The sequence below is a fragment of the Megascapheus bottae genome, chromosome 4 (assembly GCF_031878675.1).
Source record: "Megascapheus bottae isolate mThoBot1 chromosome 4, mThoBot2.hap1, whole genome shotgun sequence".
Taxonomy (NCBI): Eukaryota; Metazoa; Chordata; class Mammalia; order Rodentia; family Geomyidae; genus Megascapheus; species Megascapheus bottae.
The window spans coordinates 55,811,453-55,828,869 of record NC_143512.1 but is presented as its reverse complement, the minus strand read 5'-3'; positions in this window follow the sequence as shown (position 1 = coordinate 55,828,869).

Genomic DNA, 17,417 nt, shown 5'->3' with positions numbered 1-17,417 from the left:
TTCCTTTTATTTAGCCAAACCTCAGGCAGATAAGAGCTATTTCTTCCAAACACAGTGTGTAGTGCACTCTTTCTAATGTCAGAATTGCATGCGTAGTTCTAAAGAGGCAGATAGATTCCTGGTCTGCACCTCAAACAGTGGATTTGAGTCTTGGAGATGCAGTCTGGGAATTTCAATAGATTAACAAATGCTCAAAAAATCCACACGATTCCTTTATCTAGATCATCAACATCCTGCCTCAAGTTGGAAACAAAATTGGGAAGCTCACCCCAGCAAAGGTAGTCACGGTGTGTGTTCATGTTTCTGTGGCTTAGAGCTTGAGAACGTGGGACTTTAATCCTACTTGAATCCATAGTCTGACGCTTTACAGTATCAAATTTGGAGCAAGTTATATAGATCTCTCTACCTCAGGTTTCCTATGTGAAATGGTATAATAGTATGTAACTCCTAAATTGTATAAACATGTAAAATCATGCCTGCCTGGTAGAAACACACCATAAACGTTACCTGTTATACTTTAATTTTCCTGATGATTTTTTTGAAGACTAGTGCAATGAAGGTCTTAATTATGAAGAAGTTTCTTGAGGCTTGAGAATATATTTCACTCCGTGGAAGGGAATATTTTGTAGAGTCACAGGTTTTCTGTGATCCTGCTTTCACAAAGTCAGAGTGAAAGATTCACATCATGTATTCACAGAGCTTTTCAATTGACTCTCAGTTTACTTCTCTAGAAATAAGAGTGGCAACTAATGACACCTGGAATCTTTTTTGCTATGTTTTCATGGCTGTAATCTAATTTTGCTTGTGACAGTACCCCTGTGCAAAGCACACAGATTCTGGAAGAGGTTTTCCATATGTAGTGGTGTTAAGGGCTCTTCAGAAACTCTCAGAAGCCAATGAGATGGAGGTGAGAGTAAGCTCTTTCAGCCATACTAATTGTACCTACTCTAGTCAGAATATTTCTCTGTTAGGCATGAAACGTATTGACTTTGCTCCCAGGGCTGTAATTGAATGACCCCTGTGCTAGCTGTTGAAGATGCTCAGAGGGTGGCTTTGACCTGAGAGGGTGATTGGATTGGCCCAGAGCTGATGAGCTCAGAGAAAAGACTTGTGCATTTAGTATGGACCACAGTTTAGCTTATGGTGTTGCATTCAGGAGGGATTGACAATCAGCAGGCCCCTCCTGCTGCTGTATCCTGGTGATGGAGAGCAAGTGAAGTATCCGCATCTTTCGGGGGACAATTTTTGTCTTTGAGGATGTGACAAGGACCAGAGCCAGGCTGCTGTTATCTCCTATAAAAGAGGGAAAAAAGTTCAGAACGGCAAGTTTGTCTTTTCTTTGATAGAGATAAGGATTTTCTCTTTGTCAAAACTTATATTCACCCTTTTTAAATTACCCTTTTAAATTACCTGGTTTTTTTTTTTTTTTAGTTGGTCATGAGGCTTGAACTCAAGGCCTAGGCACTGACCTTTGCTTTTTCACCCAAGGCTAGTGCTCTAGAACTTTGAACCACAGAGCCACTTCTGGTTTTCTGGTAGTTAATTGGAGATAAGAATCTCATGGACTTTCCTGACTTGGCTGGCTTTGAATCATGGTCCTCAAATCTCAGCTTCCTCAGAAAGTAGGATTATAAGTGTGAGACATAGGCATCTGACTAAATTATCCTTTTAAAAGTTGAGTAAAGCACAAATTTTGGACAATTATTTACCTGTTCACCACACCTGATCCTTAACTTTTTTTTTTTTTTTGCCAGTCCTGGGCTTGAGCTCAGGGCCTGAGCACTGTCCTTGGACTTTCTCAAGGTTAGAGCTCAACCACTTGAGCCTTAGAACCACTTCTAGCTTTTTTTTATGTATATGTTACTGAGGAATTCAACCCAGGTCTTTGTGCAAGCTAGGCAAGCACTCCACCACTAGGACAAACTCCTGGTCCCCTTATCCTTAACTTTTATTCTTGATAATTTAAGAAGTGTTTGAAGCCAAGCACGGGTGGCTCATGACTATAATCCTAACTACTCAGGAGGCTGAGATCTGTGGATCAACGTTCGAAGCCACCCAAGGCAGGAAAGTCTATGAGACTCTTATCTCCAGTTAACCATCAGAAAACCAGAAATGGTACTGCGGCTAAAAGTGGTATAGCACTAGCCTTGAGCTGAAGAGCTCAGGGGCAACATCCAGGCCCCAAGACCAACAACAACAACCAAAAAAGTGATTAAAGCCTTGGTTGTCCAGCCTAGATTTTTTTCCCCTGGTAATTTTTTTAATTCTAATTTAGTTTATTTTTGTAATGTTATTTTATTGTTGGGGTGATATACAGAGGGGTTACAGTTACATTCATCAGGTAGTGGGTACATTACTTCCTGAAAGCATTTAATTTATGTTAAAATATATAATGTAAATAATAGAGAAAGTGTTCGTAAGGCAAATAAGCATTGAACAATACTCAAATTCAGTAATAATCAAAGACACAAAAATAAAATGTGAGTTGGTTACTCCTTTACAATTCTAAGATGAAGCTTTCAAATATTTGCACTTCCAAGTGTTAGCAAATTTGTGGAAAAATGAGAGTAACTAACAATGTACATCCTCTCAAGGGCTTTGGAGAACACTTGCTAGAGAATTTCACAGTATGTGTACCTTCTTTGACTGTTTCCTTGAGACATATTCTGTCTTGAGTGGTGAGAGGATAATCCTAATTTTTGCAAAACGATAGTGGATATTCTAGGAGTATGCTTCAGTGGTAGTCGAGAAGCTCAGTACACTGGAGACATTAGTTTGATCCCAGCAGAAAGAAAAAATTAATCAAATCAACTAAAATGCTGGGGAAAAGTTAAGTAATCAGTGAAAAGATAAAGTTATACATTGGATTATGTCCTTCATTTTATTACTCTTGGAAGCAATACTACAAACAGTTGAAAATTTTAAATTCATATATTTGCACTCCTTGGGAATAATCTTTGGCCTCTAAATAAAGTTCACACAAAAACCTGCATTCGGTTCCTGACACACCTCACTTCCGGTAATTTTTTTAAAAAAATTATTGTAAAGGTAATATACAGAGGGGTTATAGTTACATGGGTCAGTGAACAGTTTTACCCCCTTCATTTTCTCCCAGTTGTGCCTCCTACCCTCCCTCTCCCACAAGTTGTATAGTTCATTTCCAACATAGTGTCTAATGAGTATCACCAACTGAATTAGTTCATCCTTTTGTTCCATTGTCTCAGATGGCTTGGCTTTGGAAGATAAGCAGATTCTTTAAGCTTGACAGACTGGACAATGGTTTCTTTGTTGATTTAGATAAGACAAAAGCCAGCAGAGTTTGAATGGCTGTGACTGTCAAGGATAAGCCAGAAAGGTTTCTAGTCAGTTTTAACTCTGCCCAGGCCCCTAGGATGCTTCCATTTCCAAACTACCTCCCACTTAACTTTGTGTCATAGGTACATACCATTCATGCCCTTGTTTTGCTGAAATGGGAAGACCTGGGCTGGTCTTGAATATTAGACTCTTGATCAGTACTTAACAGGTAACTTGCATTCTAGCCATGAGCCACTATACCAGACTTCTTTCTTTGTCTTCAAACTTGGTTCCTTGTTTCCTTTAGGAGAGTTGTTTTGCAAATGCCAGGTCTTCTTGGTAGAGAAGAGAGAAAATAAAATCAACATAGGCCATAGAAACAAAGGAAAAACCATCCCATTTCTACAGCACTTGCTTGACCTCCTGTAAAATTAATGCTTGATCTTCCTCTCTGGCTTCCATCTCAGAATGGCCCTAAAATTCAAATACTTTCTATAGTATTCTTTTTCCTTGTTGTTTGCCATATTTTCTTTTACTGAAGTTACTTTGCCACGATACTTCTAGTAGGTCAATTGTTTGTTACATATGTTTCAGGAAAGGAAAAATAATTGCCATCGCTGGATGAAGTGTGGTGATGAGTGGATGCATGGTGCTCAGAATTCAAACCTCCTTTCAAGACAAGGCACTCACCTCCCACACAATTGGACATAGTGGGGGCCGAAATGTTGAGCCAGATCCCCCTGTGAATGGCTCTTGGATAAAGCTACTTTGTTCAATCCACCCTCCAGGGGAAGGCTACTTCTAACCATTGCTGGATATGCAATGCATAGAGAGTAGTAGGCCATAGTCTCTGTGTGAGCCACCTCAGCTGCAGGCTCTTTGCAAATCTACTGTGGTAAGGCCTTGCTACCACTGCACTCAAGCTCAGCTTCTCCTTTTGTTCCATCCTGCTTCCTTTTGCTCCCTGAAGGTAGAGGTTTAAGGGTCCTCCCCAGTGAACATTCTGCATTGCATGGTATCTCAGGCTTTCAGTGCCTGTGCCCCAGGGTAAGAACTGACCTAGTCAGACAGCACCAAGTACTTCCCATCCCTGACAGAGCCAAATATCATCTTTGCAACAAAGCTCGGCTGGTTTTTTACAATCCTTTGGGCTTCTCACTGGTTTCTTGTCTGAAGGATACCTGGATAAAGTAGTGCTCCAATTCTGATGCTTTCTAGGCTGGCTCACTCAAGACATATACTCCTCACCCATCCTTTCTCCTGCCATGTACAGGCTCACATGGGCCTGATCAGGGCCCAGAGCTTTCATCCTACTCATTTCATTTTTTTTTCATAATAAAATAATAATTGGCCTGCCAAATAACTATGCACATGACATTATGATGAGGTCTTCTTAAGTGCAGCCATTTTGACTCTGGAATATTTTGTCATGAAGAGAAAAGTCAAGTAATAAAACTTGCAGTGAAAAGAAAATCTGAGTAACACAAGTAACAGAAACACCATCTCATCTCTTCTATTTTTATAAATAGCACAATCAAGAAAATGTGTTCCTAATTGATCCCTGAGCTATCTTCAATCTTTATGCCTTTTTCATACTCTGCTCTTTTTGTCCCAAACCTGCTTTTCTTTCCAACCACAATTCCTACTTTTAGGGTTATATCATATGCTTGCATTGTCAGGTCACCATGACCAAGAAGCCAAGATAATCAGTTTTTAAGGAGAAAAGATTTATGTTGGTTTCCAATTGATTCTATGGCTTTTGGGCCTGTGGCAAGGCAGAACATCATGGTAGGAAGTATGTGGTGGGGGAGACATTTATCTCATGACAGCCAGGAAAATGAGAAAGAGGAGAAGGGGTTACACTGTCCCCTTCAAGGGGATATCCAGGCTTTGACACATGGCCTTTGAGGGACATCAAGTTCTAAACTATAGCACACCAAAAATGAGGAAGTAGAAAGACCACAACTGCTTTCTTATTAATAAGTGAAATAACTATTTTAACAGGCAATTCATTTAATATTAAATCAGTGAAGATAATTTCTAACATATATCTGGCACAGATAATACATACTGTGCCTATATTAATTCACTTTGTTACTACAACATATTGCAACGTAGAGAGATGAGATGAATTCCCTAGTGTTACTTTTCAATGTGAGAGGATGGGGTTAGGACTCGTGACCAAGAATCTGTTTCGTAATCATGGTATCCTCTATACATGTTCTGGGGGATTGAGTGGTATTTTGCTGAATACTATTATATTTTTTTGTCAGGACCTTATATCACACTAATCCCTTTTTCAGTCTGAAGAAGACTAAGAATTTGAGCAAAACAAGTAAAAGAAATAAGCATCATGAGAACTGAGAGCAATCTGAGACTTCTAAGCCTGAAAAGAGCAAAAGGCAGAACTACTTTCAAATATCTGTGAGTAGTCTCTTATAATTTTCTTATGAATTAGTCATGAATGAAATATTACCTGTCAATCTCTTGCCTATTTTGAGTGCACATTGATATCAAAATTTATTTTAATCAATTTTCCTTTAGGATCAGAAGAGTGGATTTTCAGATATTTTATTAGTGTCAACTGTATTGAAAGAAGTTTCCTAATAAGATAGATTTTGCTGGTTCATACCTTCAGTGGAGGTAGGATGACTGGGCCAAATTTAATGACCGTGAGAAGGAAAAGGAGAGATGGAAAATATAATGAAATTTCAAATATTCAATGAGAGCTTTCAGCAAGAATGACACTAGAGTAGACTCTAATGTGAAGTGGATGGCCTGGGGAGTGGCTCAATTGGCAAAGAAGCTGTCTAGCAAGCACAAGGCCTCGAGTTCAAGTCCAGGTATGCAAGAATGAAGTGGCAGGAAAATAGAGTGGTGTACATTATTTGGTAGGGTTTTTTGATGTTGTTTGTTTTTGCCAGTCCAGGGGTTTGAACTCAGAGCTTCTGCACTGTCCTTGAGCTTCTTTTGCTCAAGGCTGGTACTCTACCACTTCATCCACAGTGGCACTTCTGGCTTTTTTGGTTTGTTTGTTTATGTGGAACTGAGGAATAGAACCCAGGGCTTCATGCATGCTAGGCAAGCACTCTACTGCTAAGCCACATTCCCAGCTCTAGTATTTTTTTTTAAAGTAAATCTATGGGCCGGGGGTTTGGCCTAGTGGTTAAAGTGCTTGCCTAGCATGCATGAAGACCTGGGTTCAATTCCTCGGTACCACATACATAAAAAAAAAAGTAAATCTATGTCAAAATGGTCTTTCAGAAGTGTCCAACTGGACAGTGTTCCTACAATCTACATGAAGACACATGTCTAACTATGCAGGTCATCATGTCTGCTTGCCCTCTGGCAGGCTTCCAGCATTGACAGAACCTTTCTGGCAGAGCTAGTCCACGTGGGAGATGGAGGTCTATTCTGCCAGGTGATATCTACGCCCCCCCCCCCGCATAATGTATGTTTTCAATTAGAAATTTAGTCTCATTTAAAGATAGGCTGGTATTTTAGCAATCAGTGCCGCATCTATAGTATTTAAAGCATAGTAATCGATATATATGAATAGCACTTGTTCTATTTGTAGCAATGCTTGGTGCATAAATGACTTCATGGCCTGTCTGCCCTCCCCATCAAAATCTGATCATTCAATTCATATAGACACATCAGACTCCTTTTTAACAATTTTGGTAAAAAGCATACTTTGGGTTCATTTAAATATGTCAAAATCACCACCCACCAATTGTTTTTGTTCATTCAGAGGGAGGTTTGGAGGAGTAGATTCCATGAGATGAGAGGAGGGGAGGACATGCCACCCCTTCCTCTTCACTGTTGTTTCTGATCTGCACACTCCACACAGCGAGGATCTGGGGAGTATCCTGCTTGTGCTATCTATTTTAATCTCTCAAGAAGCTTCCCTTTCTGGAACATATAGTTTCTCAGCCTCTGCCTGCTCCCTGGACGTCCTGGGCATAGATGCAAGGGAACAATGTGATTGTTACTTCACCTTGGCTGACTGCTGCTGCTCAGGGAATGAGGTGATTGGCACTGAGGCAGGGAAGCAGTACATCCCATTTGGATTCCTTCCCGGTGGATAAGCCATAACCTCAGGGACAGTAAGTTGGAGGCTCTTCCAGCATCCCTGAGCCAGGAACTCAGCTGATGTCACAGTAACAGTGTTTCCCTGGTATCTGAGAGCCTACAGATACAAATAAAGCCTGAACTAGATGAAATATTGAATTTTAATGTCACTCAAAGGGGAAGCCTCTGGTATGAAGAGCCACCCCTGCTCTCTGCCCTGTCTTTCTTCACATTTGTGCCAAGAATGATGATTGATGGCTTCAGTCAAGAAGGAGTAGGAAGGACCCCAGTGGGGCAAGATTTGCTACACAGCTAGCAGTGCTTGCAAATTGCGGAAGGGCTGGAGAGTTTAATAAAGACCTTATGAGGATCATAGTTTTCTCCTCAGAATACGATACCACCAGCGGATAAAATGACTAATGGAGTATCCACAGTAATTGTACATGACTTTTAGTACAGATTACTAGTGTCTACCGGATGTTTTTATTCTCTCCTTTCCTACCAAAGAAATGGAAATTCTTTATGGTCAACTACATACATGTTCAAGTTTTCCTTTAGACATATGACTTCATTTTGGCAATGGAATAAAAAATAAAAGTTATTAGATGGACACTTTATGTCAGCTGTGTTAGAAAGGGCTGGTGTAGCTGTGTGTCATTTGTCCTTGGTACTTCTACATCTGCTGACCGTAAGTAAGATGATGACCACAATCCTGGAAAAGAAGACCATGAGGTTATAAACCATACCCAGGATAATGAAGCAGGAAGATAGAATAACCTGGATCCCCACTACAGGAATCCTCACACTAATCCCAGAGTGCTAATCTAGTACACAAACCAGTGAGCCAACAAAACACTCTCTGATTTATTGCCCCCAAGCTTGTGGCTTATAAGCAAAGGTGTAAGTCTAAATGGGATGTGCTGGTTTTTCGGTGTGGTGTTGATCAGCTGACTTAAGATTCAGGAGACAAACTTAAACTCCATGTTTGTGAAAAAAGAGTACTGACATCAACCAGGGAATTTGTTAGAAGGACAAACTCCCATGCCTCTCCCCAGACCAACTGAGGATCTGCAATTTCATATGATGCCCATATAATCTGCATGTTCATTAAGCGTTGAGAAGCAATAGTATAAATGGAGTTCATTTCTCTGTTTATAAAATCGTTAACTGATATATCCTGGTAGAATCAGGCATTCTATTCTAATACTAAAATATGGTCAGAGTGATCTCCGAGCAGAACAACAAAAGTGATCCCGAGTTCTTTACAACACAGAAAGAAGACATTCAGGTAAGTGGCTCATTCACACTTAAGCTTCTATATCTGGTTCTTAGAGAGGGAATACATTCTTGTCCTAAATTTCAGAGTCTAAGGTGGGAGGTATGTATATAAATATTATATAACCTTGCATTTTTATTGCAGGAATTAATATATGGCCAGACATTTTGCACATTCTTTTAGAAGAGATGTGATATTTAAACCATCCCTTCTGGACACAGGGTAACTTTGAGAAAAGTTCCAGGAAGAGAGATCATCTGAATAATCACAGGTTCTTTTGCTCCTTTACTCAGCTTCAGAGATACAAAAGTCATTCTTTGTGTTGGCTTCCCCATTTGGTGCTTAAGTGTGGAGAGTTGGCTCTTAGAAAGCACAGGTTACAGACTAATGTGTTTTCCTCTTTTTTCCATATATGTTTAAATTGTAATTAATAGAGGGGTTACAGTTTTATTTACCAGATAGAAGGAGCATTACTTCACACACTTTGATGCCCCTTCTCTTGTTTTTGTCCCCATTTCCCCCCCCCCATCTCTATCCCCTCATCTTGTTTTCCTCCCTTTCCTTTCCTATTTCAAATAAACACATAAACGTATACACAATATACCAGATTACAAGGTAAGATACTATAACAATATGAGAATAACCAAGGGACAACAAAAGAGATGAGAAATAACATAGTACATTAAGAACAATTAATCACATTATATAGCTCTTGTTTCTATACCCTGGAGGTCCTTTCATTTAGCCTCAGCCTCTATGGCCTTATGTATCTAGGTTCTGAGCTATTGTAATCCTCTGCTAGAAGAGTCCAAGTTTTGTACTAATTATGACAAATGAGGGAAACCATGGAGCCTATGTTCCTTTGGGTCTGGCTTACTTCACTTAATATGATCTTTTCCAAGTCTTTCCATTTCCTTACAAATGGGGCAATGCCGTTCTTTCAGGCAGCATAGAATTCCATTGTGTATAAATACCACATATTGTCTAATGTGTTTTTCTTATGCCATTTTTAGTTTTTCCATTCATAATGTGGTGCCTTGGCTCCATTTTGCCAAGGAGGAACGTAGAGACACTGAATAGTAAGTGAATTTCAGGTCTTCATTTTGTCAACACTAGATTCTGAATTCTAATTCATTCTAATTCACTGATTGGCTGTTGTTTCTTTTCATCTATCTTCTCCAAATAATCTAAAATTAGACATCTCTGTGACAGATATTTATAATAAATAAGTTACTATTTCTCTTTGAATTGCTCTTTGATATTCTTCAACTCATTTTTAAAAATAGAATTACATTTTTGAATGTTTGTGGTTTGGCTGTCTGTCTGGGAAACTGTTTTCTGGCATTCATTAATATGTTTTTTTTTTCTGTCTATTTAAAGAACATTTACCAGATTTGGTACTCAAATAAAGAAAATGCCAAATTCAGATATAGAAAAGAGAATAAATAAACTATGCTGCCTGCTGAAACCTGAGGAAGATCCCTTATTCCTGGTTGTTATGGAGAAGATGGTGTTAGGAATGGAACATTGTTTCAAATGAAAGATAGATTGTGATTCCTCTGTCCAAGAGATATGACTTTAATCTCCTTTTCCTCATCCTCTTGCTTTTTTTTTGATCATGGGACTTGAACCTGGCCTGGGCACTATCTCTGAGCTCTTCAGCTCAAGGCTACCGACCTACCCTTGAGGCAAGCCCCACTTCCCATCCTCTTGCTTTTCTTCCCCTAACTCCTTCTTGTTTCCTGATACTTTTCTGAAACGATACTCTAGGGTCTGATTTTCTTCTTCCCTAAAAGAGACTAAAATACCCCTGTTGGTGAAGACCATGATGGAAGTGAAACATCCATCTGCTTGCCTCATGTTAGTGGGCTGCCAATTTTGTAAACCAGTTGTTGGATCATTGCCTTCCTCTGCCCTGAGTGAACTGCGGTGGGCGGGGATCAGGCGGAGGAGGGGGTGAGGGGGGGAGAAGGGGACAAGGAGAAACTTAAAGTCTTTGTATAAACTCTTTGCTTTTGAAGAATTCACAAGCACCCAACCAGAACTAACTACAGGGTATCACCCTCATGAGAAACGACATGGAAATAAACAAGGCCTCCCTCGTACTGCAATCCCAGCAGAACGCCATGCAGCTACCCAAGCTCTGGCATCAAGATCTGTACATCACCACTTCTTAGACACAGCCATCTTTTCATGTGTTTAACACTAGGATTTCTATTACAATCTTCTCCACCCAGAATGTGGCATTTGACTCTCACAAACGCAAGAGGAAATGCCCTTCCTTCAACAGAAATCCAAACTCAGGGCAAAACCACAACTTCTTTCTTAATAGGCCTCCTTATATGAGGCTTCCCAACCTTGAAAACTAGCAGGAAGTGGTGGTTACAAGCAGTATAAGTGGCTGGTGCCTTTTCCCGAGGATGAATCTTTGATGGAGATTTTGTGAACAATAAATCTTCAGTGGGAGAGTGACCAACACAGTGCACTGCTTCAGACCATCCTTTCTCAGATGTGGTACTCTGATATTCTTCCAGATTTTTTTTTTTTTTGCGAGTCCTAGGGCATGAACTCAGGGCCTGAGCACTGTCCTTGAGCTTTCTCAAGGCTAGAACTCTACCACTTGAGCCATAGCACCACTTCCGGCTTTTTTTTCTATGTGTGTGGTTCTGAACCTGAGTCTTCATGCATGCTAGGCAAGCACTCTACCACTAGGCCAAACTCCTGGCCCCATGTACTTTGATACTCTAACCCTTGGCTTGCTTGCAGGTTAAGTCTTACACAAATGCACTTAATGCAGTGCATTATTTATGCCTTTATTTAATAATGGTTTCCTAAGAGCCCAGTACATCCCAGGTACTATGTTCAGTGCAATCATTACGATGCAAGAATGAGATGGTATTGCCCTTAACGATGTAAGAACGCGAATTTCCATATGATTTTTTCCTGGAACATCATTCAGTGCTTGGCATACATATGAAGGACGCAGAGGAGGATGTGGCAGGTCCCATCTGGGGAGGACTGTTATAGCTAGCATAGACAGTATCTTGAAATGAATTAAAGGAAGGTCTTTATCCTCTGGGACACTCAATCCTTCAGAAGTCAGAGCACTGACTTCTATGAGTAGAGATTGGACTGGCAGTCCCCAGTCTAGCCACCCAATCAAGTAACAAGTGATGACTGGGTTCAGTCTTGAATGATCTATCAGTGTTCGCTTAGAAGACAGGTAAAGACAAAGCAAGAGACTAAAAAGTCAAGGCAAAGAGATGTGAGTCTAACATATTCCTGGAAATGTAAGCAGTTGAAGTGGGATGGGGCATGAGAATGAAAGAGAAGAGAGATGCAACCCTGAATTTCAAACTGAGAAGAAATGTTTTCATCCTGAATGCTGTGTGGAGTTCCCAGAAAATGAGCATACTAGTCATATGGGTAGGTTGGCCACATTATTCATTGATATGATTTGAATGTTTTGTGTTGTGCCAAATTCTTATATTGGAGTTTAATCTCTAAGGTAATGGTATTAGGGAGGTTTGGCTCTTAAGAGGTGATTAGGCCTCTTGAGGGGAATTAATGCCCAAAGGATTCTTCAGGAAGTTGTCCCCTGTTATCCTTCTTCTGTCATGTGAGGATAGCATTTAAGACCTCCAGAAGAACCAAGTGCTGTTTAGAAATAGAGAGAAGCCTTCTCTAGACAGGGAATCTCCTAATGCTTTCATTTTGGAATTCTCAGCATCCAGTGTGTGAGGAACAGATTCCTATTATTTATAAGTTTCCCCATGTCTAGTCTCCTTTATTTTGTTACAGCAGCATGAGAAGACAAAGACATTTATATTCATGGAAGTATTGAGCTAGGCAGCAGGAGTAGGCAAAACAGAAGACTTGAAATAGTCCAGGTGTTGGAAAAAGAAAGCTGGAATAGTCAATGTACAGCAGGGTCAGAGAGGTATGAATGAATTTAAGAGGAGCAAAAGGAGTAGAATTGGCAGAACTGGAAAACAACCTGGGTACAGGAGGACTGAAGAGATGGAGGTGCCAAGGACGAGCGGGGATGGAAGTACCAGGACCTTCTTGGGAGGCTGAATGGATGCTTCTTTTTTTTTTTTTCCAGTCCTGGCCTTGAGCTCAGGGCCTGAGCACTGTCCTTGGACTTTCTCAAGGCTTACAGCTCTACCATTTGAGCTTCAGCACCACTTCCAGCTTTATTCTATGTATGTGGTACCGAGGAAATGAACCTGGGTCTTTGTGCATGCTAGGCAAGCACTCTACCACTAGGCCAAACTCCCGGCCCCTGAATTGATGCTTCTTACTTAGAAGAGATTCAGGAGAAAGAGTTGCTCAGTGAGGTACTCTTAGGGAAAAAAAGGTATTATATACTTTCTAACTAATGGCTACTATGTGTTTGGGGCAACACTTCAGACCTTCCAGAAAAGAGTATGCCATATAAAGGTACAATGTAGTTTATCAGTCCCAAACTTTGTGTCCTAGTTAACTGAAAAACTTTTATTTGCATCAAACCCAGAGCTACCTGCTTTAACATCGGATGAAGAAAAATGTTCTTTGAAAGCTATGGTTCATCACACACTAAGATTCAAATGTTATTCAGGCTTTTTTGGGGGGGGGTTCTCCCAGATGTCTTATTTCATAAGCCAACTGGAGCTACATCTAATTTTGTTATTTAATGTTTTGTGGGTTTAGGTATACAACAATCCATTTTATTCATCATCTGTAAGCTTGTCAGGTCCAGAACCCCTGTGTCAAATCATGAGTTCATGCCATGCCCTTTCTCCCTCCTTCCCTTTCTCCCTTCTTCTCTCTGACTCTAGCCTTAGCTCCTGTTCTTGCTCAAATTTGGGGAAAAGATGTCTGAGCACACAGAACCTGGGCCCACAGCAACTGGGAACACTTTTACCATCTTTAGAAGCTCTTTGGGCATTTGCTGGATTCCTTTGAAAAGACTGCTTTGTGCGGAGCCCCAGAACAAGCTATTGAATGTAATTTGGGCCCGTCCATAAAGCAGAGATTCTGAAAAGCCTAACATACCTTTAAAATATATATAGGTGAAGTCTACTACATTAAGTAAATAAGATAGAACTAATGACTGGCTCCTGGATTTGGGGGATAATTTCTACTTTGTGTGTTCTTAGCCTGTAAACATGGAGGTGATGAGGATGCTGCTTCTTTTGTGTTGATGCTGCTTGTTAGGGTTGGCCAGCTCACTTTCTACACCAAGAGACCCCTTGGGAAAAGACTGTGCGCTCTCTGCTATTGTCACAGGAAGTCAGTTCTCTCCAGAGACGTATTGCTTAGGTCAGTGCTGTCTGTGGTGTCATATTTCTGATTCAATGCCTGCTTCCAGCCATTCTATTGAACAACTCTAAGTGCTATGGGAGGCTGGCACGGGGCCAGCATGGCGTCACAACCCATTAATAGAAACTGATGCTGGAGATCTGGTAACAATCCAACCCCTCTTATGCTTTGTCTGCCTCCAGGAAAACATATAGAAAAATCAATTTACAGAGGCTTATTTTTACCACTGTGTGATAATTTAAGCATTAATTTGCTTAGCTACTGTTTGAGTTTTAAAGCAATGTTTTGTGACATATCTTATTTTCGCTCCAATTGATAGAGATTTTTGTAGGCATTCCTTTTACACACACACACACACACACACACACACACACAAGATTTAAGATGATTTATTGCAAAGGACATTTATTATTAACCTCTAAGCTTCCTCTGCTTTCCTCAATCATGTTGAATTTATATAAATATAATTGATAAATTGAGTTTGTTTCTGCACTTAGAGATCCAGATCATTCAACTAGATAACACAAATTACAAGTAGGAAAGAGTAAAAGAAATCTCAAGTTAGTCATGTAAAAGATACCTATAAAACAAGGTATCACAGAAATTCATCATGCTATCCTAGATAGTTAGTTGCTCCATATAGAGGGCACATGAGTAAATAAACTTTGGGAAAGAAAAAAGAGGGGAAATCATAGTAGTAATAATCTAAGAAGAAGCCACCAGCTTTTTCTGATATTCTTATCTATGTAATAAAGCCTTCAAGATGATTCTTAATAGAAAGTGCTTTGGATTGAACTGTGACTCACATGCTTAAACCCCCAGTCCCTCAAAATATGATTATTATATTTGGAGTAGGGCTTTAAAAAGGGGCAGTTAAGTTAAAAATGAGATCAGGGTAAAATTAGACCCTAACCATATTTAATTTGTTTCCTTATGAGAGGAGACTAGGATGTAGACAGAGAGACAAAATCATGTTGAGGATAAGAAAAGGTCAATGAGAGAGGCCTCATGTGAAATCAACCCTTCTGACATCCCAGACTTGAACTTGCAGCCTCCAGAATAGAGAGGAACTAAAGTTCTGTTATTTAAACCATTCCATCTGTGGTACTTATGGCATCCCTAGCAAACACAGAAATGTTTCCCAGGGGCCCTTTCAAATGATTTCCCCTCTGTGTAGGCTGATGGAACCACCTAAGCTAGTCAGATTCTTTCTTTCCCATCTCCCATGCTTATCTCCACATCTTGCCTCATTCATCTGGTTATTGTGGGAATTTTGGAGTTCTTTATGTGACTTCAATTTGCTGACCATAGTTAATTAGCCTGAAGGCAGAGGACCTGACCTTATCCTGCCCAGGTTTTCTGACCTGGAACTTGACTCTAGTCCACTCTCCCAGAGACAGAATATGTATCTTGAAAGAAGAGCAAAGCTGGACAGAGAGGGCTTTAGTATCACTCCTGTTTCTAATTCAGTTCATTCAACCAAGATTTATGAAATGGTTACTGAGTTTCCAGTACTGGTATTGGTACTTCTGAAATCCATTTGCTTCCCTGTTTTCTGCCAATTCAATTGGATTCCACTACCAATAAAAGCCCATTCTTGCCTCATTCAGAGCAAGACGAATTTCTATCACTTAGAGCCAAACCAACTCATCAGTTCCTTGTATGTTCCACAGGAAGTTAGAAAGAACTTCGAGGACTTGGGCTTGAAGTAGATGATTTGAGGGGGAGCCAAAGGTAAAGAAAGCAGGGCTCTTGTCTGGATTGAACTCAGGAAGAAGGGGTGATTCAATGACTAGATATCAAAATCAATCTAATCTTGAAAGAGGAAAAACTAAAGCCATCTATTATAAGCAGAAATCTCTTGGGATACTAAGTAGAGGAAGATATCTGGATCTGCTTTTGCACACAGCCAGAGCCAGATGGAGTACAGGGGAGAGATTTTCATGATTTTCTGTCCTTACGTGTAGAAGTTGTGAGTTGTTGTTGTTGTTGCTGTCATTTCAGTTCCCATGACTCTCTTCTTCTTGATATATTTGTTGTTGTCCATCTTTTGGGGAGTAGTGAGTGTTAGGAATCCAAATCTCTGTTTGGTAAGAGAGAGCTCGAGGGATTCCCTATTGTTTGGCCATTATCTTACTTCCAAGAATCTGGTCATTTTGAGATCTGGAAAATCTTTTTATTTTTGCCTGTGTTCAGACACAATGCAGAGTGGTCCTGTTGATATTCTGACCCATCATGGGTCAGCAGAATGACGCTGGCTGATGCTGATAGTCTGAGAAGCTGCTTGAGTTGGGTAGGAGAGTCCCTTGGTCCTCTCCAAGTACCAGCCACAGTGAGAACCAGGTGGAGGTGTCAGGCCAGATGCCAGATGTCGTGTTGTGTTTTTCACATATACATGTTAAATTAGGGTGCTCGGATAAGCCCCAATTTATCCTTTATATGAGAACAAGATTTGATACAGTGATTTAGGGGTTCACAAAATTCTTGGAAAGATGGAAAGTACTGTCCCTAGCCTTGGAATACAGAAACAATGAAAGGGAAGATGCTAACTGCTTAATTCTGCACTGTCCTAATGTTGATAATCACCAGTGAAGTTATTTCTCCAGGTGAATTTGTGAATTTACTGTTCGGAGATCTGGAAAGCACTGAGGCAATCTCAGCTAGACAGTCCCATGGTTAGCGACTAGGTTCATAGTAAGTATTCCAAACTCTTCCATACTGCTAACCAAAGCTCTGGAACCTCAGTCCCCTCTCTGCAGGCCACTGTCAATCTGTTTTATGCCACTATCACAGAACATCAAGGAGACTGGGTCACATTTGTGTTATTGTTTGCTGGTACCAAGTTTTGAACTCTGGGTACTTTACTGCTTAAGCCAATCTTCCACACCAGTTTTTGATGGTTATTTTGGAAATGGTGTGTTAGGGAGTTTTCTGCCCAGGCGGGCTTCCAGCTGTGATCCCAGCCTTCTAAAAAAGTGGGAACAAAAAAGGAGTCATTTGTAAAGGAAAAAAATTAATTTCTTACAGTTTTAGAAGCTGGGAATTCCAAGACCAAAGTTACAAGATCTGGCAAGGGTAGTGCCCTGCCATAAAAAATGGCAAATGGTCAAGAGAGCATGAAATGAGGGGAGAAGAAAAATGAGCACAGCTCCTCCTTACTTCAAGATCCCACTCTCATAACTAGCTCACTTCTACAATAAGGGCATTAATCTGTTTCTGAAGGCTCTGCCTCCTAATGGCTCCGCCTCTCAGCACTGCTCCACTGAGGGTGAGTATCTGACACAGGGTCTAGGGGAGCACATTTACTACACAACATCCATCTTTGCCAACAGAAGCAGCATAGGTTGTGGCAGCCCATTTGCTTTGTCATTTGAGGCAATTCCTAGATCTCACCTCTGCAGGCTAATTGACTGAAACCAATCCCTAACCAAAACCCTACACACAAGGGTTTTGTGTGAGTCATGATGTTTTG